The sequence below is a fragment of the Pongo abelii genome, chromosome 9 (genome assembly GCF_028885655.2).
Source record: "Pongo abelii isolate AG06213 chromosome 9, NHGRI_mPonAbe1-v2.0_pri, whole genome shotgun sequence".
Classification (NCBI taxonomy): domain Eukaryota; kingdom Metazoa; phylum Chordata; class Mammalia; order Primates; family Hominidae; genus Pongo; species Pongo abelii.
The window spans coordinates 26,040,712-26,065,110 of record NC_071994.2 but is presented as its reverse complement, the minus strand read 5'-3'; the positions used below and the strand labels follow the sequence as shown (position 1 = coordinate 26,065,110).

At 38.8% G+C, this 24,399-nt stretch overlaps 2 long non-coding RNA genes across 4 annotated transcripts in view; both read right to left on the bottom strand.

The window, feature by feature from the left end:
• LOC129047440 (uncharacterized) overlaps positions 1-24,399 on the bottom strand; it is a 1,160,145-nt gene that overhangs the window by 767,250 nt on the left and 368,496 nt on the right. The gene's annotated exons all lie outside the window — the stretch shown is intronic.
• Positions 1-24,399, bottom strand: part of LOC134762152 (uncharacterized) — a 36,543-nt gene that overhangs the window by 6,859 nt on the left and 5,285 nt on the right. The window contains exon 2 of the long non-coding RNA XR_010141858.1: positions 1-24,399. This exon is cut by the window's left edge and continues 6,859 nt beyond it. This is a non-coding gene — a long non-coding RNA (uncharacterized LOC134762152).

Below are 24,399 nucleotides of genomic sequence, written 5' to 3'. Positions count from 1 at the left end.
AGATGCAAGGGGAGGGAGGAAAAAATAGGAATGGGATTAGGAACTTACCCTTATTGATAACAGAATTCTCAGCACGATTTGGGTTTTGCTCAGGAGCAGTTTTTATCAAAGTATTTCCATGAGAAAATATGTTAATAGATGTCACATGAAAATAACAAGGGAAGGGAGAGGTGGAGAAGAGTGCTCTCTTTTTAAAAATTTGCTTCATTTAAAATATACGAGGTCAGATAATTAATACACTTAATCCACAGCAAGACTTCTAGACTCTGAATATGTTACCAGGCACTGTGACACTGGGGGTGAGGGGAGGGAATCAGAGATATTCTGTATGGTGTTTGCCAGTCTAATACAATACGACCACAAAAATATTTTTAAATCAAGTTTTTTAAATCTTTCTAAATCAAGCATCTAGTTCCCAGAATTCCTGATGATAGCTTGGCCCAGGTACTTGTGAGAGCTAGAAAGCTAAAGAAATGCAACATGGCACTGACTTTGGAAGGTATACTATCATGGGCAGCACATAGAAAGTAGTGTGAGGTGAGGCAGATTCACGTTTGTTCATTTGGATGCTTCCTTTAGAATTGACAAGCCCAAATGGATAAATTTATCTTGGTCTTTCTTGTGGTTAGATCTCCTGCACTTAGAAGATATTCTGGGAAATGCAATATGGCACCTACCCTTGGAAGATCTAACACGGTGGGCAACACATAGAAAGCAGTGTGAGGTGAGGTGCATCCACTGCTCAATTGGCTGCTTCCATTTGAATTGACAAGCTCAAGTGAGCAAAATCCTCTTGGTCCTTTACACTGCTACATCTCCTGTACTTAGAACATATGCTGGCAGAAGGGAGTTCTCAATATGGAAAATTTAATGAAATAAAGTTTAAAAAACTTATTGTAATTTCAGCATTACAAGTGTGAGTTTGTTACATAGGTAAACCTGTGCCATGGAGGTTTGTTGTACAGATTATTTCATCACCCAGGTATTAAGCCTAGTACCCATTAGTTATTTTTCCTTATCTTCTTTCTCTTCTCACCTTTCACCCTTCAAAAGGCATCAGTGTGTGTTGTTCACCTATATGCAACCACACATTCTCACATATAAATGGGAGCTAAATGATGAGAACATATAAACTTAAGTTTTGAATTATACAGTTTCCTATTGGAGGAAATACACCTGTCATGTGAGTGATTACTCACTCCACCTGGCTTATTATCTTCTCTTGATAAAACAACAGTTTCCATTCAGTATTTTAATGCAGATGCACTCTTTCTTTGCTGCTTGACCAACAAATTTTTTTTCCAAAATTATAAGTAAAAATCTATCTAATTAAATCCAGGAAATAACTCTGCTAGGTAGCATGGGGATGCAAGAATGAGCAGAAATGCACGGTCCCTATTCTCAATGAACTTATAACAATATTGAAAATAATCTTTACTGGGTAGAACAATGTCCTCCAAATATTCATATCTACCTAGAAACTTGGAATGTGACATTGTTTGAAAATACAGTCTGTGCAGTTGTAACTAGTTAAGATGAGGTCATACCAGAATTGGCTAGGCCATCATCCAGTGACTGACGTCCTTCAAAGAAGACACAACAGAGATACAGATATACACACAGAGAGAAGGAAGACAGCCATTCGAAGACAGAGACAGAGATTGGAATCATGCTGCCAGAAACTATGGCATTTCAAGGATTTCTAGCAACCACCAGAAATGAGAGAGAGAGAGAGAGAGCGTGAGCCTGCTTCTGCTTACATTTTGATTTCAGACCTATGAGACAATACATTTCTGTTGTTTTCAGCCATCCAAGTTTGTGAAAATTTCTTATGACAACCCTAGGCAACTAATACACAATGATTGCATTTGTTTGAAAGAGAATACATTTCTAGACATAAGCAATCAACGAAGTGAATAAATCTTTGGCAAACAGCATCTGTACTGTGTGTCAGAGTCTTCTTAACCATCCCACAAGGTAAGCATTATTTTCCCATTTAGCATGAGAGAAAACTATACCTTTATTATTTATTAAGAAACTAGTATTACCAGACATGGTTCTCTGTGATAGGAATGTAATAGTAAACAAAACAAATTAGAACCTTGCCCTAGTTGAGCTAAAAATCTAGTTTCAAAATCTAGTTGGGTGAGGGAGACACATAATCATTATATAAATTTTATAAAATAAATAAGACACATTCATTTAGTTACTAAGGGCTAAGAGGCAAATCAAGTATATAAGAATGATGGAGAGTTTGTTATAGGTCACAGAGAAGGCACTATAGATAGAAGAGTCAGGATAGCCCCTCTGAGGTTGAACTTTGAACGATGAGAGAGAGCTGGCATATTGAAGAGCTAGACATGAGTGTTTCAATTAGAGGGGGCAGCTAGTGGAAAGGCCCTGAAGAGAGCATAACATTGATATGCTTTATAAAGAGGAAAATGGATAGGGAGGCTGTAGTGAAGTAAATTAAAGAAGAGCAATATCCAATAAGGCCATAGAGTCAGCAAGAAAGCAGCTTTATAAGCCAAGGTAAGGAGCTTTTACAAAAAATGTTATTAATGACCAGTCTAGATCTTTAGGGCAGAGAAATGGCATGACCAGAATTGCATTACAGAAGATTGTTCTGGCTGCCATGTAGAGAAAGTATCAATCAGATGATAGTAAGTGGTGGAAGATCTGCTGCTGCCTTGGACTAAGGTCATGACTGTGGAGATTGGGTGTGGTTTGGAGGTAGAATTGGCAGGTCTTTGTGATCAGGAGGTGGGTAGTAAGGAAAGGGGACAGCAAAGATGACAAGATCCCAGTTAAAGTTGAAAACAATTCTGTGGTTTATACCCCATTGTATCTGGTTATAAACTTTAGGAATGCTCTAGACACACACAAAAAAGTGACTCTTAATTTTTAATTGCTTGAAACACTTACAACTAATTATTTATTTACCAATTCACCCAGATAGGTACCAAACACTTTGTAATGTAGTTCCAGTTATGCATATGGTGCCATAGTTTAGTATTGAATGACAACACTAGTCTTTCCTATATGAGATTTATCTCTTATTTATTCAAACTCCATTCTTATGGCTTAGTTTAAAACACCTCTTCCTTATTAAGCATTCTCTGAATTCCTGTATATCATCAGTTCTGGTACAACATGTGTCTTTGGGATGTAAAGTAGCCCATTTGTGTTTGACAAATTGGAAATAATGACAGCATAAGAAAAATAGTGTTGATTCATAAATGATTTTTTCCTGGAATACTCATATTTTGCAGAGTACACTGGAACAGCTGAACATAGCAAGCCATAGAGAAATATAGTACTATTGAGGTGCCTAATTATTCTTCATGTTTTCTCTTTACTTAGGGATATGGTTTGGCTCTGTGTCCCCAACCAAAACTCATGTCAAATTGTGACCCACCAGGGGCCAAGATGGCTGAATAGAAACAGCTCCGTTCTGCAGCTCCCAGAGAGACCAATGCAGAAGGCAGGTGATTTCTGCATTTCCAACTGGGGTACCCAGTGGATCTCATTGAGACTAGTTAGGCAATGGGTGTAACCCACAGAGGGAGCAGAAGCAGGGTGGGGCATTGCTTCACGTGGGAAGTGCACGGAGTCGGGGGACCTCCCTTCCCCAACCAACGAAGCCCTGAGGGACTGTTTTACCTGCCAGGGGTACTACATTTTTCCTAGGGATTTTTGCAGTCCGCCGATCAGAAGATTCCCTTGTGGGCCTACACCACCAGGGTTCCAGGTTTCAAGCACAAAACTGGGTGGCTGTTCAGGCAGGCACTGAGCTGCACGAGTTTTTTCACACTACAGCGGCGGCTGGTACTCCAGTGAGACAGGAGAACCGTAGACTCCCCTGGAAAGGGGGCTGAGCCAGGGAGCCAAGTGGTCTTGTTCAGTGGATCCCACTCCCATGGAGCCCAGAAAGCTAAGAACCACTGGCTTGCAATTCCCACTGTCAGCGCAGCAGTCTGGAGTCCACCCGGGAACAAGTTTGGTGAGGGGAGGGGAAACCGCCATTACTGTGGCTTTTGTAGGTGGTTTCCCCTGACAGCTAAGGAAACTGGGAGGTTTGGACTGGGCAGAATTCACCACAGTGCAGCAAGGCGACTATGGCCAGACTGCTTCTCTAAATTCCTCCTCACTGAGTGAGGCATCTCTGCAGGAAATCCAGCAGCTCTAGTCAGGGGCTTACAGAAAGAACTCTCAACTCCCTGGGACAGAGAACCTGTGGGGAGCGGCGGGTGCAGACTCAGGTTCAGTGAACTTAATCTTTCCTGCCCACGGGCTCTGAAGAGAGTGGCTGATCCTGACAAGGGGCATTCTCCCAGCACAGCGCACCAGCTCTGCTAAGGGACATACTGCCTCCTCAAGTGGGTCCCTGACCCCATGCCTCCTGACAAGGAGAGGCCTCCCAACAGGGGTCTATGGACAGCTCATACAGGAGAGCTCTGGCTGGCAACAGGCCAGTATCCCTCTGGGATGAAGCTTCCGGAGGAAAGAGCAGGTAGCAATCTTTGCTGTTCTACAGCCTCCACCTGTAATACCCAGGCGAACAGGGTCTGGAGTGGACCCCCAGCAAACTGCAGCAGACGTGCAGAAGAAGGGCCTGTTAGAAGAAAAACTAACACAGAGACGGCAGAAATAACAACATCAACAAAAAAGATTCCCCCACAAAAACCCCATCCAAAGGTCATCAGCCTCAAAGATCAAAGTTGGATAAATCCATAAAGATGAGGAAAAAACAATGCAAAAATGATGAAAATTCCAAAAGCCAGAATGCCTTTTCTCTCCTCCAAATGATCACAACACTTCTCCATCAAGGGCACAGAACTGGATGGAGAATAAGATGGATAAATTGACAGAAATAGGCTTCAGAAGGTGGGTAATAACAAGCTCCACTGAATTAAAGAAGCATGTTCTAACCCAATGCAAAGAAGCTAAGAACCTTGATAAAAGGTCACAGGAACTGCTAACTACAATAAGCAGTTTAGGGAGGAACATAAATGACCTGATTGAGTGAAAAACACAGCATGAGAACTTTGTGGATCATACACAAGTATCAATAGCCGAATTAATCAAGTGGAAGAAAGGATATCAGAGTTTGAAGACCATCTTTCTTAAGTAAGGCATGCAGACCAGATTAGAGAAAAAAGAATGAAAAAGAATGGACAAAACCTCCAAGAAATATGGGATTATGTAAAAAGACTGAACCTGCGATTAATTGGAGTACCTGAAAGAGACGGGGAGAATGGAACCAAGTTGAAAAACACACTTCAGGATATTATCAAGGAGAACTTCCCCAACCTAGCAAGACAGGCCAACATGCAAATTCAGGAAATACAGACACCACTAAGATACTCCACAAGAAGATCAACCCAAAGACACATAATCATCAGATTCTTCAAGGTTGAAATGAAGGAAAAAATGTTAATGGCAGCCAGAGAGAAAGGCCAGGTCACCGACAAAGGGAAGCACATCAGGCTAACAGTGGATTTCTCAGCAGAAACCCTACATGCCAGAAGAGAGTGAGGGACAATATTCAACATTCTTAAAGAAAATAATTTCCAACCCAGAATTTCATATCTAGCCAAACTAGGTTTCATAAGTGAAAGAGAAATAAAATCCTTTCCAGATAAGCAAATGCTGAGGGAATTCATCACCATTAGGCCTTCCTTGCAAGAGCTCCTGAAGGAAGCACTGAATATATGGAAAGAAAAAACTGATACCAGCCACTGCAAAAACACACCAAAATATGAAAACCAATGACATGATGAAGAAGCTGCATCAACTAGTGTGCAAAATAACGAGCTAGCATCATGATGACAGGATCAAATTCACACATACCAATATTAACAGTAAATGTAAATGGTTTTAATGGCCCAATTAAAAGACAGAGACTGGCAAATTGAATAAAGAGTCAAGACCCATCAATGGGCGGTATTCAGGAGAGCCATCTCATGCACAAAGATACACATGGGCTCAAAAATAAAGGGATGGAGGAAAATTTACCAAGTAAATGGAAAGCAGAAAAAAGCAGGGGTTGCAATCCTAGCCTCTGATGAAACAGACTTTAAACTCAAGAAGGGTATAATGTAATGGTAAAGGAATCAATTCAACAAGAAGAGCTAACTATCCTAAATTTATATGCACCCAATACGGGAGCACCCAGATTCATAAAGCAAGTTCTTAGAGACCTACAAAGAGACTTAGACTCCCACACAATAACAGTGGAAAACTTTAACACCCCACTGTCAATATTAGACAGCTTGAGACCAATAATTAACAAGGATATTCAAGACTTGAATGCAGCCCTGGATCAAGTGGACCTAATAGACATCTACAGAACTCTCCACCCCAAATGAACAGAATATACATGCTTTTCAGTGCCACATGGCACTTATTCTACAATTGACCACACAATTGGAAGTAAAACACTCCTCAGCAAATGCAAAAGAATTAATAACAGTCTCTCAGACCACAGTGCAACGAAAATCAAACTCAGGATTAAGAAACTCACTTAAAACCACACAACTACATGGAAATTGAACAACTTGCTCCCGAATGACTTGGGGGTAAATAAGGAAATTAAGGCAGAAATCAAGAAGTTATTTGAAACCAATGAGAACAAAGAGACAACGTACTAGAATCTCTGAGACACAGCTATAGAACTTTTAAGAGGGATATCTATATATCACTAAATGTCCACATCAGAAAGCTAGAAAGATCTCCAATTGACACCCTAACATCACAATTAAAAGAACTAAAGAAGCAAGAGCAAACGAATCCAAAAGCTAGCAGAAAACGAGAAATAACTAAGATCAGAACAGAACTGAAGGAGAAAGAGATACGAAAAAACCCTTCAAAACATCAATGAGGCCAGGTGTGGTGGCTCACGCCTGTAGTCCCAGCATTTTGGGAGGCCAAGGCAGGCAGATCACCTGAGGTCAGGAGTTCAAGACCAGCCTGGCCAACATGGTGAAACCCTGTGTCTATTAAAAATACAAAAATTAGCTGGGCATGGTGGCAAGTTCCTATAATTCCAGCTATTCAGGAGGCTGAGGCAGGAGAATCACTTGAACCCAGGAGGTGGAGGTTACAGTGAGCTGAGCGTGCCGCTGCACTGTAGCTTGGGCGACAGAGTGGGACTCTGTCCCCCCTAAAAAAATAAAATAAATAAATAAATAAATAAAATAAATGAATCCAGGAGCTGTTTTTTGAAAAAATTAACAAAATATATCACTAGCTAGACTAATAAAGAAGAAAAGAGAAAAGAATCAAATAGACACAATAAAAAATGATAAACAGGATATCATCACTGACCCTACAGAAATACAAACTACTATCAGAGAATACTATAAACGCCTCTACCCAAATAAACTAGAAAATCTAAAAGAAATGGATAAATTCCTGGACACATACACCCTCCCATACTTATTGCCCCAATACATCTTCATACACATACTTATTCCCAGGAATAAGTCAAATCCCTGAATAGACCAATAACAAGTTTTGAAATTAAGGCAGTAATTATTAACCTACCAACCAACAACCAAAAAAAAAAAAAAATGCCCAGAACCAGATGGATTAATGGCCGAATTCTACCAAAAGAACAAAGAGGAGCTGGTACCATTCCTTCTGAAACTGTTCAAAACAACTGAAAAAGAGGGACTCCTCCCTAACTCATTATATGAGGCCAGCATAATTCTGAGACCAAAACCTGGAAAAGATACATCAAAAAAAGAAAACTCAGGCCAATATTCCTGATAATATCAATGCGAAAATCCTCAATAAAATACTGGCAAACTGAATCCAGCAGCACATTAAAAGGCTTAACCACCATGATCAAGTTGGCTTTATCCCTGGGATGCAAGGCTGATTCAACATTCGCAAATCAATAAATGTAATCCACCACATAAACAGAACCAATGACAAAAACCACATGATTATTCTAATAGATACAGAAAAGGCCTTCAATAAAATTCAACATCCTTTCATGTTAAAAACTCTCAATAAACTAGGTATTGATGGAACATATCTCAAAATAATACAAGCTATTTGACAAACCCATAGCCATTATCATATGGAATGGGCAAAAGCTAGAACCATTTCCTTTGAAAACCAGCGCAAGACAAGGATGCCCTCTCTCACCACTCCTATTCAATTTAGTATTGGAAGTTCTGGCCAGGGCAATCAGGCAAGAGAGAAAAGTAAAGGTATTCAAATAGGAAGAAAGGAAGTCAAATTGTCCCTGTTTGCAGATGGCATGATTGTTTATTTAGAAAACCACATCACCTCAACACAAAAACTCTTAAACTGATAAGCAACTTTAACAAAGTCTCAGGATACGAAATCAATGTGCAAAAATCACAAGCATTCCCACCTACCAACAATACACAAGGAGAGAGCCAAATAATGAATGAACCCCCATTCACAATTGCTACAAAGAAAATAAATACCTGGAAATACAGCTAACAAGGGACATGCAGGGCCTCTTCGAGGAGAACTACAAACCACTGCTCAAGGAAATAAGAGAGGACACAAACAAATGAAAAATCATTCCATCCTTATGGATAGGAAGAATCAATATCATGAAAATGGCCATCCTGCCCAAAGGCATTTATAGATTCAATGCTATTTTCATTAAACTACCATTGACATTCTTCACAGAATTAGAAAAAAATTACTTTAAATTTCATATGGAACCAAAAAAGAGCCTGTATAACCAAGACAATCCTAAACAAAAAGAACAAAACTGGAGGCATCATGTTACCTGACTTCGAACTACACTAAAAGGCTATAGTAAACAAAACAGCATGGTACTGGTACAAAAACAAACATATAGACCAATGGAACAGAACAGGGACTTCAGAACTAACACCACATATCTACAACCATCTGATATTCGACAAACCTGACAAAAACAAACAATGGGGAAAGAATTCCCTATTTAATAAATGGTGCTGAGAAAACCGGCTAGCCATATGCAGAAAACTGAAACTGGAGCCCTTTTTTACACCTTATACAAAATTATCTCAAGATGGATTAACAACTTAAATACAAAACCTCAAATCATAAAAACCCCAGAAGAAAACTGAGGCTATACCATTCAGGACATAGGCATGGGCAAAGATTTCATCATGAAAACACCAAAAGCAATTGCAACAAAAGCCAAAATTAACAAATGGGATCAAATTAAACTAAAAAGCTTCTGCATAGCAAAAGAAACTATCACCTGAAAGAAAAGGCAACCTACAGAATGGGAGAAAATTTTTGCAATCTACCCATCCAACAAAGGTCTAATATCCAGAATCCATAAGGAACTTATACAAATGTACAATAAAACAACAACAACAAAAAATCAAAAAGTGGATAAAGGATATGAACAGAAACTTCTCAAAAGAAGACATTTATGTGACCAACAAACATGAAAAAAAGCTCAACATCACTGATCATTATAGAAATGCACATCAAGACCATAATGAGATAACATTTCATGCCAATCAGAATGACAATAACTGAAAAGTCAAGAAACAATAGGTGCTGGTGAGGCTGTGGAGAAATAGAAACACTTTTATGCTGTTGGTGGGAATGTAAATTAATTCAACCATTGTGGAATTCCTCAAGGATCTAGAACCAGAAATATCATTTGATCCAGCAATCCCATTACTAGGTATATACCCAAAGGAATATGAATCATTATATTATAAAGATACATGCACACGTATGCTTATTACAGCACTATTTACAATAACAAAGACATAGAAACAACCCAAATGCCCATCAATGTTAGACCAGATAAAGAAAATGTGGTCATATACACCATAGAATACTATGCATCCATAAAAAGGAATGAGATCATGTCCTTTGCAGGGACTTGGATGAAGCTGGAAGCCATCATCCTCAGCAAACTAACAGAGTAACAGAAAACCAAACACCACATGTTCTCACTCATAAGTTAGAGTTGAACAATGAGAACACATGGACACAGGGAGGGGAACAACACACACCAGGGCCTATTGGGGGGTGGGATGCAAGGGTAGGGAACGCATTAGGAAAAATACCTAATGGATACAGGGCTTAAAATCTAGATGACAGGTTGATAGGTGCAGCAAACCACCATGGCCCATGTATACCCATGTAACAAACCTGCACATTCTGCACATGTGTCCCGGCACTTAAAGTAAAATAGAAAAAATAAATAAATAAAATAAAATGCCTAAAAAAGCTTAGAGCCCTTACAAATTATGCTAACTCTGCTCTTTCTCTGCTCTATAAATGAAACAGCAAAGCCTGGATGAAAGCATGGTATACTGAATACTTTAGTCCCACTGTTGACGCCTACTGCTCAGAAAAAAAGATTCTAGTTACCCAAGAGCTCTGATGAAGATATACAAGGAGATTAATGTTTTCATGCCTGCTAACAGTATTCATTCTTCAGCCCATGGGCCAAGAAATAATTTTGACTTTCATATCTTATTATTTAAGGAATACATTTTGAAAGGCTCTAGCTACCATAGATAGTACTTCCTCTGATGGATCTGGGCAAAGTAAATTGAAAACTTCCTGGAAAGGATTCTCTATTCTAGATGCCATGATTCATGGAAGGTGTCAACATGGCAGTATTAACAGAAGTTTGGAAGAAGTTGATTCCAACCCTTATGAATGACTTTGAGGGTTTCAAGACTTTAGTGGAGGAAGTCACTGCAGATGTGATAGAAATAGCAACAGAATGAAAGTAAGAATTGCAGCCCGGAGATGTGACTGAATTGCTGCAATTTCATAAAAAAACTTGAATGGATGAGGAGTTGCTTCTTATAGATGAGTAATGAAAGTGGTTTTTTTGAATGGAATCTATTCCTGGTTAAGATGCTGGGAACATTGTTGGAATGACAACAAAGGATTCAGAATATTACATAAACTTAGATAAAGCAGCAGCACAGTTGGGAGGATTTACTGCAATTTTGAAATTTGTGGATAAAATGCTATCAAACAGCACTGCATGCTACAGAGAAATATTTCTTGAAAGGAAAAATTAATCAATGTGGCAAACATCATTGTTCTCTTATTTTAATAATTTGCCACAGTCACCCCAACCCTCAGCAACCACCACCCTGATCAGTTAACAATCATAAACATTGAGGGAAGACCCTCCACTGGCAAAAAGATTATGACTTATTGAAGGCTCAGATAATCATTAGCAATTTTTAGTAATAAAGTATTTTAAAATCTAAAAAAAATTGTGATCCCCATATGTTGAGTGGAGCTTGGTGAGAGATTTCTTGAATAATGGGGGTGGACTTCCCCCTTGCTGTTCTTGTGACAGAGTTCTTATGAGATATGGTTGTTTGATAGTCTATAGCACTTCCCCTTATCTCCTGTTGCCATGTGAAGATGTGCTTGTTTCCCTTCCCCCTTCAGTCATGACTGTAAGTTTTCTGAGGCCTCTGCAGCCATGCTTCCTGTACAGCCTGTGGAGCTGTAAGTCAATGAAACCTCATTCCTTTATAAATTACCCAGTATCAGGTAGTTCTTTATAGCAATATGAGAAACGACTAATACACTTAGTTTGGCCACATGATCTGGCTGGAAGCCTGATTAGGCAATTCTTCCTTAACCCTGTGAAATTTTCTTTGTCTCCATAGCTCCACAGCCTCAACTTTTCTTTATATCCCATTCTATCAAATAACACTCATCTTCCCAAATGATCAACATAAAGTCCTACATTTTCTGTAGCATTTATTAACTACAAATCAAATATCTTAATTATTTCAGGAATTTTTTATTGGGATTGCAAATGTTTTTGTTAAGTGTTCTGATTATAGATTTGCATAAGTTTGCCCAATATTATGTTTTGTTCCTATAAACACTGCTATATTTACTGCACAATCTGACAGAGATAAAATTTTTCCGGGAACCTATGCATCACCTTTTAGCAGAAATACCTTTAACTTGCAGTTGTCATAGTCTGTTTTGTATTACTATAAAGGAATACCTGAGGCTGGGTAATTTAGGAAGAAAAACAGCTCATTTGGTTCAGAGTTATGATGGCTGGAAGGTTCCAGACTGTGTATCTGGCGAGGGCCTCAGGCTGCTCCCACTCACAGCAGAAGGAAAAGGGGAGCCAGTGAGTGCAGAGATCACATAATGAGAAAGGAAGCAAGAGGAGGAGGGAAGTGCGGGGCTCTTTTTAACAACTGATTTTCTCTGGAACAAATAGAGCAAGAGCTCCTTTCCTCTCAGGGGGAGCATCTATTTATGGGAGATCTACCCCGATGATGATTGAAACACATCTCCCCAGGCCCCACCTCCAAAGACCACCACACTGGAGACTGAATTTCACATGTGATTTGGTGGGGACAAACAAACCATATCCAAACCATAGCAGTAGTCACACGGCTAATCCATGTTAGAACTCCACTAGACAGTGAATTCAGGGGGCTAATAATTTCTCATTGTTACTATCATTTTTGCTAAGATAGTTTAAGGACAAGAATCATGGTTCAATATATATGTGCAAGACAAATAAATGCAAGCTTATATTGGTTTCCAGTTCAATGGGTAATATGGTTTAGGTGTCAACAAATTGACTGTTGTCTTGTCGATCTTTAAGTAAAAAAGCAAATTACATCATTTTTTTGTTATTCTTGCCATTTCATCTCTTTCCCCCTTGTTTCCTCAGTGCTACATAGTATCACATTCAGCAATAAAGGGCTTAACAACAATTATTAAGTAGAAATAAGCAGTCCTTTTTCCAACATACATAATCACAGTAAATGAGATCCATGATATCTTGCATTGTTTTGGTAACTATTATTTTCCAGAATACATGAACAACTGCCCACTGAGTTGTGATATTATTCAAGAAATGCTATTTCAGATACAACTTTCAATTAAATTAATGTTTAAAATATTACTGAAGTATTTGATATCTGTCATAATAATCATTGATAACAAATTGTCAGGATTTTTTTGTCATCAGTCCAATTTCTTAAAAATGTATTACTTAAATTTTAAAGAGAAACTCCACAAGATGAAAAACTTGAGAGTACTAGGAATACACCACTTCTTTAAGAGGCAACCCCTTCACAAACCTCAGGAGAATAAAGGTTGATAGATTTATACTTTATATGTGCCTCTTCTTAAAACTTTTGAAGAAAATACAAAGAGAGATCTTTCCACTTTAAAGATATTCCTTATTCTATAATGAAATCATTCGCCTTGCCATTCTGTATCAGTGGGGATTTTCTGTATTAGATTTTTCATATGAAAATAAAGGCTCCCAATTATTGCTCATCAGCATTTACTCAGTTTTCCCCATAGCAGAGCAAGGCCCATTTCACTTTTGATTCTTTTCTTAAATAAATAAGACATTTCATTTCTAGCACTTACTCCTCTAACCACAGTCCATCAAGGCTGAAGATATTATAGTGAGAGCTTTGAGCTCAAAAGGCTTGACAAAATAATCAGTACTTACAGTAAATTGCCAGAAAGAACAGGGGAAATAGGCCATTTTAAGTCTTTTCTGACTTACTGAAAAACCAGTTTGGAATTACATCTGGAGTCCATAGAAAGTCCTTGAAAACTCTGCAATTTAAGAGCCAACTCTCTACTTGTCCATTAGCAATGATTTTCACTATGGAGTAGCATTATTTCAAGCTCACTACCTGGTAGGTTAAGCTTATTTTAGGCATGGTTGTCTACAAATTAAACAAACCAACAACAACAATAAAAACTTAGAATGGAGGCCAGTTCCTGAAATGGGCTTCAATGGTTCTGAAAAATCCAAGTCTGGTCTTAGAGGAAGGAGTTATGCTGAAAGCTTCAGTATTTGAGTCTCACCCCATCCTCCCACAACCTTCAATTTTCAATGAAGCCATATGGAAGCCACTCTGCAGGAGACGTTTAGGCTCAACAGTCACTTTGCCCTAGGCTGTTCTCTTCTGAGTTCCTCCTTGAGAGAATCAATACCAGCAGTGAAAGTGAGGGTGACAATTGCCAATAACTCTTTCATAAGTTTGTTAAACTTATTTTCAACTATTTTAATTCCCAGTTAAAAAAATTGTTGTAGTTTACCAGAATGAGAATGAATAATATATGCAAGTTGCTAGACAATAATAATAGTCAGGCTTTATTAAGCCGCTAGGATGCACTTTAAAATTTTTTTTCCTTTACCTATGTCTAACACAAACATTAGTGAAAGGTATTATTTTATTACCTATCTGCTCAAGGGCTTCTTTCCTGCAATTGCTCCTTTTTATTACACCAGTATTTTCACTATCTTCTAAACCAAACCCATTAGCACATTAATACACTATATCTCCCATCAAACAAATTAAGAGCTGAGACAAATTTTTAAAAATCTGAAACCTCTCATAATTTCACATCTCCTAATCAACATTTGCCACATTTTTTTCTCCTAATAGCAAATATCGTCCAAAGAGTTATCTACGTGTATTATCTGCCCTTGATTCTCTTAAATTTTCTCTTGTGTGCACTCCAGATTTTAAACTCTGCCATTTCACCAACTGTGCTGTTGTCAAAGCAATTAGCTGACCAACTCAATTGCTAAATCCTAGTTGTCATCTTACTAAACCTTTTAGTAGCCTCTGATTCAATAAATCATTCTAATCTTCTTGAACAACTTTCTTTACATGGCTTCAGGAACACCACTTCTACTGGTTCATCTATACATTCATTGTTCTATTTCAACTTTCTACTCTCTTTTCTTGATGTCTAAACATTAAAGTGCCTTCTATATTAGCTTGAAGATCTACTCTCTTTCCTCTTTTTCCTCATCTCCATAGATGATCTCATCCAATCTCAAGCCTTTAACTAGTATCTATATTATTAGGATTGCCACATTTAATCTTTAGCCTGAACCTATCTCCTGAACCTCATATTCAATTTTCTATTCAACATCTCCAATGCAATATCTAACACATTCTAAAACTCAGTAAGTGTTCACCAAACTTTTGATTCACCCATTTTCCCAATCTGCCTTTTCAAAGCACTGTCCACTTCAAGTATTGGCAGATGTATTAGTCCATCCTCACAATGCTATAAAGAACTATCTAAGACTGGGTAATTGATGAATTAAAGAGGTTTAATTTACTTACAGTTCTGCAGGCTTAAAAGGAAGCATGACTTGAAGACCTCAGGAAAGGAGAAGCAAGCACATCTTAACATGGTGGAGCAGGAGAGCGAGAGAGTGAAGTGGGAGGTGCTACACATTTTCAAACAACCAGATCTTGTGAGAACTCTCTCAATTATCACAAGAACAGCAAGAAGGAAATTTGCCCCTATGATCCAATCACTCCCCACTGGGCCCCATCTTCAATAACTGAGGATTACATTATTACATCTTATCTTTATGAGATTTGAGTGGGGACACAGAGCCAAACCACATCATTTTGCCCATGGCCCCTCTCTAATCTCATGTCCTTTTCACATTTCAAAACCAATCAGGCCTTTTCAGCAGTCCCCCAAGGTCTTGACTTATTCTGGTATTAACTCAAAAGTTCAAGTCCGCAGTCTCATCTGAGACAAGGCAAGTCCCTTCTGCCTAGGAGCCTGTAAAATCAAAAGCAAGTTAATTATTTCCAAGTTACAGTGAGGGTACAAGTATTGGGTAAATGCTCTTGTTACAAATGGGAGAAATTGGCCAAAAAAAGGGGGCCACAGGCCCAATGCAAGTCCAAAACCAGGCTGGGCAGTCATTAAATCTGAAAATTCCACAATAATCTCCTTTGATTCCATGTCTCACATACAGGGAATGCTGATGCAAGGGGTGGGCTCCCATGCCCTTGTGAAGCTCTGCCCCTGTCACTCTGCAGGGTTCAGCCCCCATGGCTGCTTTCATGGGTTGGTGTTCAATGCCTGTGGCTTTCTTGGTTGCACAGTGCAAGCAGTCAGTGGATCTAGCATTCTGGGGTCTTGAGGATGGTGGCCTTTTTCTCACAGCTCCAGTAGGCAGTGCCTCGGTGGAGACTCTGTGTGGGGGCTCCAACCCCACATTTCTCCTTCTCACTGACCTAGCAGAGGTTTTCCATGAAGGCTCTGCCCCAGCAGCAGACTTCTGCCTGGACTTCCAGGCATTTCCATACATCCTCTGAAATCTAGGTGGAGGTTCCCAAACCTCAATTCTTGCCTTCTGCATTCCTGCAAGCCCAATACCACATGGAAGCTGTCAAGGCTTGGGGCTTGCACCCCCTGGAGCAATGGCCTGAGCTGTACCTTGACCCATTTTAGCCATGGCTGGAGCTGGAGTGGCTGAGATGGAGGGTGTCATGTTGCAAGGCTGCACAGAGTGGCAGGGCCCTGGGCCCAGCCCAGGAAACAAATTTTCCTTCCTACACCTGGGGGCCTATGAAGGGAGGGGCTGCTGTGAAGAACTCTAACATTTCCTGGAGACATTTTCCCTGTTGTCTTGGCTATTAACATCCTGCTTCTCATTACCTATGCAAATTTCTGCAGCAGGCTTAAATTTCTTCTCCAGAAAATGGGTTCTTCTTTTATTCCACATGGTCACACCACAAATTTTCCAAACTTTTATGCTCTGCTTCCCTTTTAAACATAAACTTCAATTTCAGATGATCTCTTTGTGAACACATATGACTGTACACTTTTAGAAACAGTCAGGTAACTTATTGAATGCTTTGTTGCTTAGAAATTTCTTCAACCAGGTACCCTAAATCATCTCTCTCAAGTTCAAAGTTCCACAGATGTCTAGGGCAGGGGCAAAATGCCACCAGTCTCTTTGCTAAAGCATAGCAAGTGTGACCTATGTTTCAGTTCCTAGTAAGCTCCTCATCTCCATCTGAGACCACCTCAGCCTGGACTTTATTTTCCATATCACTATCAGCATTTTGGTGAAAGCCATTCAACAAGTCTCTAGGAAGTTCCAAATTTTCCCACATCTTCCTTTCTTCTGAGGCCTCCAAGTCTCTAGGAAGTTCTAAACTTTCTGACATTTTCTTGTCTTCTTCTAAGCCCTCCAAACTGTTCCAACTTCTGCCCATTACCCAGTTCCAAAGTTGCTTTCACATTTTCAGGTATCTTTATGGCAGTGCTCCACTCTCCTAGTACCAATTTTCTGTATCAATTCATTCTCACACTGCTATAAAGTACTCCCTGAGACTGGATAATTTATGAAGAAAAGAGATTTAATTGACTCACAGTTTCACAGGCTTAACAAGAAGCAGGACTTGGAGGCCTCAGGAACCTTACAATCATAGCAGAAGGTGAAGGAAAAGCAAACAGGTCTTACAATGGCAGGGCAGGAGAGAGAGAGCAAAGGGGTAGGTGCTACATCTTTTCAAACAACCAGGTCTTGTGAGAACTCACTCACTAAGAGAAAAAGCAAAGGCGAAATCCACCTCCATGAACCAATCACCTCCCACCAGGCACCTCTTCTGACACGTGGGGATTACAATTTGAGATGAGATTTGGGTGGGGATACAGAGCCAAACCATATCATCAGATGAGGCCAAAAACCTTGAAAAGGCTTTTTTTCCCCTTCATGTGCTGTATGCAGTCCATAAGCAAATGTTATGGGCTGTATCTTCAATTTCTAAATCTGACAATTTTTCGCCACCTCAACTACTGATAACTACCTTCATACAAACCTCCATTCCACCTTGCCTGCATAATTGCAATAGCCTTCTGAAGTGTTTCCTTGTTTCCACTACTTTTTTCTCCCACACAATTTTCTATTTGTCATCCAGAGTGATACTGACAAAATAAATGTTAGGGCTAATTTGTCTCTTATTCTCAAAACCCTCTTATAGCTTCCCATCTTGCTAGAAATAAAACCTAACATCTTTATGATTGTCTAAAAGCCCATATCTTTGGCCATAGGTGATCTCTCAATTCCTTTCCCTCTACTACATTTGGTTGTGCAAATACAGCCTTGTAACTGAGGCTGAAGATAGCCTCTGAGGAGGGTCAGATTGCTTTGTATAATACAGGGAGAGTGAGAGAAGTTGTTCTGAAGTTGCTAGGAGACTTGATCATATTTTGCATGGAGAAGTAGCAATATCTACCAGAGAGACAAGAAGGCAGATGACAAGGCATGAATACAAAAGTCCAGAGTCTGGGAAGAGATGTGATGCAACAATTTTGAAGGATAGGCATGTTTAATATTTAATTGTAAATTGTGTTGCTATACTATTTACTCCCAATAAATTAAAAAATCTTTAGGACTATCTGCTATAAAAATGCCTAATGTGGGTAGTTTATGTGGACCCCAAGAGCAAAAAGATGTATTGCAATATCTAGGTCTGTAAGTTCAGAGAAAAGACACTATGTCCCTATCAGTGAGCTTATTCGTAAACTCAAAAAACATCAGTGGAAGAGCTCAGATCTACTTGGTTAGTAAAATATGAAAGCTTAGAAGAAAGCTTGTCCAACCTGTAGCCCATGGGCTGCATGCAGACCAGGATGGCTTCAAATGTGGCTCAACACAAATTCATAAACTTTCTTAAAACATTATGAGGATTTTTTTGTGATTTTTTTAAAGCTCATCAGCTATCATTAGTGTTAGTGTACTTTGTGTGTGGCCCAAGGCATTCTTCTTCTTCCAATGTTGCCCAGGGAAGCCAAAGGATTGGATATCCCTGCTTTAGAGATACCAAGGAGGTCATTCAGTTCCTGACTATCCACAGATTCTACTGTATTTATGTCCATTTTCTTTCAAGGTATTAACCTGTTTATCATCATCATCATCACATAATGGGACACATAATGGGACTCACGGGTCATGGTGACTTTTGGTGTCCAGTTTGTAGCTATTACTTTCTGTTTTGTTTGTCCCACATACAAAAAAGATTCCATACAAAAAAGTTAATTTTAGGGGTGAGTTTATATCTGTAAATGGTACTCTGCAGCATTCATAAATAGCGTTTCCAAGTCATTTTTAAAAGACTCATTCCAACTACAACTAATCCTTTTTCCTAGGTAGAAAAATTGAGGAACGCAGAGGAAGTGATAGTGTTTGCACTAATTACAATTGCATAATTGTAAAATGATAAGCATGGGATGATGTTGACCCAAATGTCAGAGTCTCCTTTTTTTTTTTTTTTTTTTTTTTTTTTTTGTTTGAGATGGAGTTTCACTCTTGTTGCCCAGGCTGGAGTGCAATGGCATGATCTGGGCTCACTGCAACCTCCACCTCCCAGGTACAAGCAATTCTCCTACCTCAGCCTCCTGAGTAGCTGGGATTACAGGCATGTGCCACCATGCCTGGCTAATTTTTTATATTTTTAGTAGAGACGGAGTTTCTCCATGGTGGTCAGGCTGGTCTCGAACTCCCGACCTCAGGTGGTTTGCCAGCCTCAGCCTCCCAAAGTGCTGGGATTACAGGCATGAGCCACCATCCCCGGCCTATCAGAATCTTTTCTATTGCTCTACATTGTTCTCAAGATTTCAAAAAAAATTATCACTATCTTTGATTAAGGCTAAAACAGAAACCACTTGATTCTCTGATCTTATTTGAGCTTTGGATTGGAGAAATTACTTTGCATTTAGAGGGAGAATTACCTTGTCATTCTTGCCTGTTATTTATTTATTTATTTTTTCGTGGCCAAATTATCCTAGAATTTATATTTTAGTTTCCTGTCTGAGAAGAAATTTGATACCATGGTAAACCTTGCATTGTTTTACCCTAACAATTCATTAATTACAGTGTCTATGAGTGTAAACTATTCTCTTCACTTTGGGTTCAGTTTCATTTTCTGAGGATTTCTGAAGGTAGAAATTGTCTCTTAAAATGAAAATAGCCGTCAAATAGTCAGATCCAGAGATTATTTGGAGAGTCATAGGAAAGACACATTATTGTACCTGAGATATTATAATTGTCAATCAAGTTTTCTTAATGGAAAGTTGTAATTTGACATCAAATGTATTATTAATTCAAACGTGCCACAAAAAGTAAGCAAGCAAGTAAGTGACCTTCGAATGAGAATGCATGTTGGGAAGCCCATATGAAACACACTGCACTTAAAACTGCATGATTTTATTGGACCCAATGGACTTCTTCATGGAAATATAAAAAATAACAAAAAGTTGGTTTATTTTATTTTACATAGACAAGAAGGCACTGAATAAAAAGGTCCCACAAAGATGCAGTAGTGAATTCTCACCCAGCAGTCCTCACCTCATACCAGCCATCCAAGCATCAAGATGACTTGCTGGCTTCAAAAGGTATTTCTGCTTGAGGAGCCATTTCTGCCTACTAAGCTTCTCTCCTTCTCTTTCAGCAGCTCCCACAGAATAAGAACAACCTTGGTTTCAGTTTAGCTTATTATCCACCTATTGCAGGGAGACCTTATGTTAAAATAATGAGAGCCAAAGGACTTAGAACCATTGGGGTTCCCAATATTTTTCTTAAAGTTACGTTTACTATTCCTAAGCAGAATAAACAAAAAAATATAAATGTTTATACACACACACAGACACACACAGGCACACACAGACAAGCATACCATAGCATATAGGCTAATAATTTAACATTATTATATTCTAAAGCTAAGACAGACAAAAGTAGCCTTAGAATGTGTCGTTATAATTTAGCCAAACTACTAGCTACTACTCTGTGTTAATTATGCATAAAAACGAGAGTTTTATTTATGGCTGCTCTGGGATAGATGTATTTATACCGTACAGTCGGGGTCTCCCTATGGGCAGCTGCTTCATCAGTACTCATTGAATTTAAAAGGCACTTTCCAGACTTATTTCAGATGGCAGCCTTTGAACCCAAGGGCCACCTTGATTGAACTGGTCTCAATGGTCGCTTGTCTCATCCCCTGAGAAGCTGCTGGCTTTGAGCTTGATTCGGCTCTGATCGATGTGTGTACCTTAAATCAGTTCCCAGGAAGTCCATGAAGAATGAAATACCACACAACTGCATTATCTCAGACAAATACCTGAAGTGGAATCAGCTTCTATAGAAACTCATCTCAGAGACATGATACATGTGAATGTTGACTGGTGGGTCAGACTGTTCTCCTGCTGGACTTCTAAATACGCAGTTGCAAAAGTGTTAACACAAAATTAGAGACTAGTTCAGAGGTTAGCAGCATTGAATGTAGCTGACCTGGAATGATATTTGAGATAGCAGTGACTGGCAATCTACCACTCCACTCAAATCTCAAGCTTTTTTTTTTTTTTCTGGAGCTAGTGAAATCTTAGTCAGAGTTCCTGCTTATTGAGCAGTGACTGACTTTGTGCCAAGCATTGAGCTAAGTGTTTTACAGAGAAAGTCATTTAATTCTCACAATGACTTGAATAACAAAAAAGAGAATTATCACTTTTATTTTGTGATGGCGAATAAGATGAAATAATTTGTCCAAGGTCAAAGAACTAACAAGGGCACAGCCAGCAATTCATGCAGGTCTGTTTGCTCTGCAACTTGTGCTCTTAACTGCTTCTATACACTCCTTCTTGTTTATCCTTTGTGCTACATTTTCTCTTTTCCTTGGTTTTCATATTCTGATATGATTTCCTCTTGTTTTTTCTTCCCCTTTGACCTATTGTTTATTTCTTCCATCCCTTTCTTCCATTAAGTCTTCCTCTTGAACCAGAGGTCTCAAAAAATAGCTAGGTTAGATGTTTATTATAGTGATAATATGTTTGAACAAAAGATAAAATCCTTTTTCACCAAATGAGTGGTTTGGCTGCTAAATTACATGTTTTTCCTTTAGAATATGAAATGTCCACGCTTCCTGTCTCAGAGCATCACAAAGGAATAAAGCACTAGAGAGAAGCCCTACCAGCCTACTAATGTTAGGGTACCTTTATTCACCAGATTGTGCAAGGTGTAAAGAAAGAAAAGATATCTTTGAGTACATTTTGAACACAAAAGCTATTTAGTAACCTGTGAAAAAAATCTTGAAGATTTGACAAAATATGACCGTGAATTTTGGATAACCCACAAAGTATTATTTATCTGATTCTATTATTAAATTTATTTTTAAACTTAACTGCAAGCAGGATAGGAAGACAAATATTTTCTAGAGAGTTGCCATATGCAAGTTACCCATACACTAGCTGGTAACAGGGGAATTATTTCTTGAAATAATTGTGATTGGTATCTTTTTATCAAAACCTAAGGTAGCAGATAAAATGTAATTAAGAATGCAATAGAGAACAGAAACATTACACCGACTTTCTCAGCCCGCCACATTTCATCAGCCTGCTTAGGACGGGGTTTTCCATTCACAAGCACTTTATCACAGAGACATCTTGCTGCATCCTGAGAGTCCATGTGGATGATACAGCTAGGGAGGAAGACCCACACTTTCCAATTTAATTTCTGATTTATTTTAGGACTACTGTGATATCAAAATGAGACTTTGTGAGGCTTTACAAGAAATGGCTATACTGTGAGCTAACTAAAACTTTAAATATTATAAGATGGGGAATAAAAACACTGTAGTGGCCCTTGGATTTGGACAACCCATACTGAAGCAGAGATAATGTATACATTACTCTTACTTGACTGTTGTGACAAGATGGCAGGGGAAATGTTGGATATCCAACTTTGGAATATTGTGATTAATGACAGTGGAAACACAATTGAGACAAATAATAAGTACTTTTTTGGCAAATAGGTAGAGAATATGTTAAGACTTCAAGGCTCCTTGATGTCACATGCTTTTGATATTTGCAAGATTGTAAACTGCTGTATCACAGAGATGATGTCTCCTTTGCATAGAACTCTCAAGTACACAATACAATATCTCACATATTAATTGATAGGTAAATAACATTTTCCAAAGGAATTTACAGGGCTTAAAGTGAACTAGTACCTGTAGGGACTTCTTGGATTGCCAGGAAAAGAACATTGCCAGTGTATCTTCTCAAGAAAAGAAAGAGTAGAGCCAGCAGCCACAAAGGGAGAAGTAATGACCACCTCTAAATTGTGAGGTAAAACCCCAGATCATCTGGTGTATTGATTAAGAAAAGGAACTTGGGAGTAAGAGAGAGCTGGTTTCAAATGTTGGCTAGCATTTGTACTAGCTTTGTGATCTTGGGCAAATTACTTAATCTCTCTGAGCCTCTGTCCTTGGCTATGCAATGGAGACTTCAATAATTTCTGTCTCTAAGGATTGTTGTGAGGGTGAAAGAAGATACTATATATTAATACTAAAAAGTTTTAACATACATTTTTAAATGTTACTGTCTTATTTCTGCAACTGATATTATTACTTCCTACCCTTCTTCCTTTGAAATGTTACACGATCCAAAATTATCTCCTAATTTGCTTCAGTTTAAAAATTTTTTTAAAATTGGCTGGGCACAGTGGCTCACGCCTGTAATCATAGCACTTTGGGAGGCCGAGGCGGGTGGATCACCTGAGGTCAGGAATTCGAGACCAGCCTGGCCAACATGGTGAAACCCCATCTCTGCTAAAAATACACAAATTAGCTGGGTGTGATTGTGGGCACCTGTAAACCCAGCTACTTGGGAGGCTGAGGCAGGAGAATCGCTTGAACCTGGAAGGTGGAGGTTGCAGTGAGCCAAGATCGCGCCACTACACTCCAGCCGGGGTGAAAGAGTGAGACTCTGTCTAAAACAAACAAAAAACAAACAAACAAACAAAAAAACATTCCTTATCCTCTGTATTAATTGTAATTTAAGTGGTTGAAACTCAATTCTCTAAAAGCTAAGTTAGGATTCCATGTGAAAGTATGCTTTAAGTAAGCATGCTTAGCATATATAAATAGTAGTTAAAAGACAAACTCCCAATATTAACCAAGATTGACACAGATATCTTATTTGCATGTATAACTCCCCAGACTTCAACTCACAAGTCTTTGCTCATAATGACACTTGTCCTTTAATCCTTAAGCTAGTGAAGTTTAAGAATTGGATATTGTCATATGCACAGAAGTAAACTGAAACATCTATTCAATGCTCAAGAATGAGAATTACAAATCCACTCTTAATTTCCAAATCCTCCTGAACATTGATAAATATTTGGAGCAGGAATAAAAGTAAACACCACATCATCTTTACCCTGGGCTCTCAAGCTAGGCTGCGCAACTCAATTGTCCTTGGGCTTTTCAAAAAAAATATAGTGAAACTTTGCCTTTTTCAAACAAGTATATCTCTCTTAAAGTAGTAGCGGTAAAAAGAGGTAGTGTTAATAGTGAGAGTTAATATTGACTGGCTCTCTCACTAGCTGTGTGTTTCTGGGAAAGTTATGTAACCTCACTAAGCAATTTATAGAATATTAATAATAATATGACTATCACATAGTGTTGTTAGGAGGATCAAATAACTCAATGCCTAGTCTGTGCTCACCTCTGTGTCTAATACAGAGTACCCATCAATGTCCACTGCCATTCTTGTTATGCTTCAGGAACCCGAGGTGGTCGACTCTCTCAATGC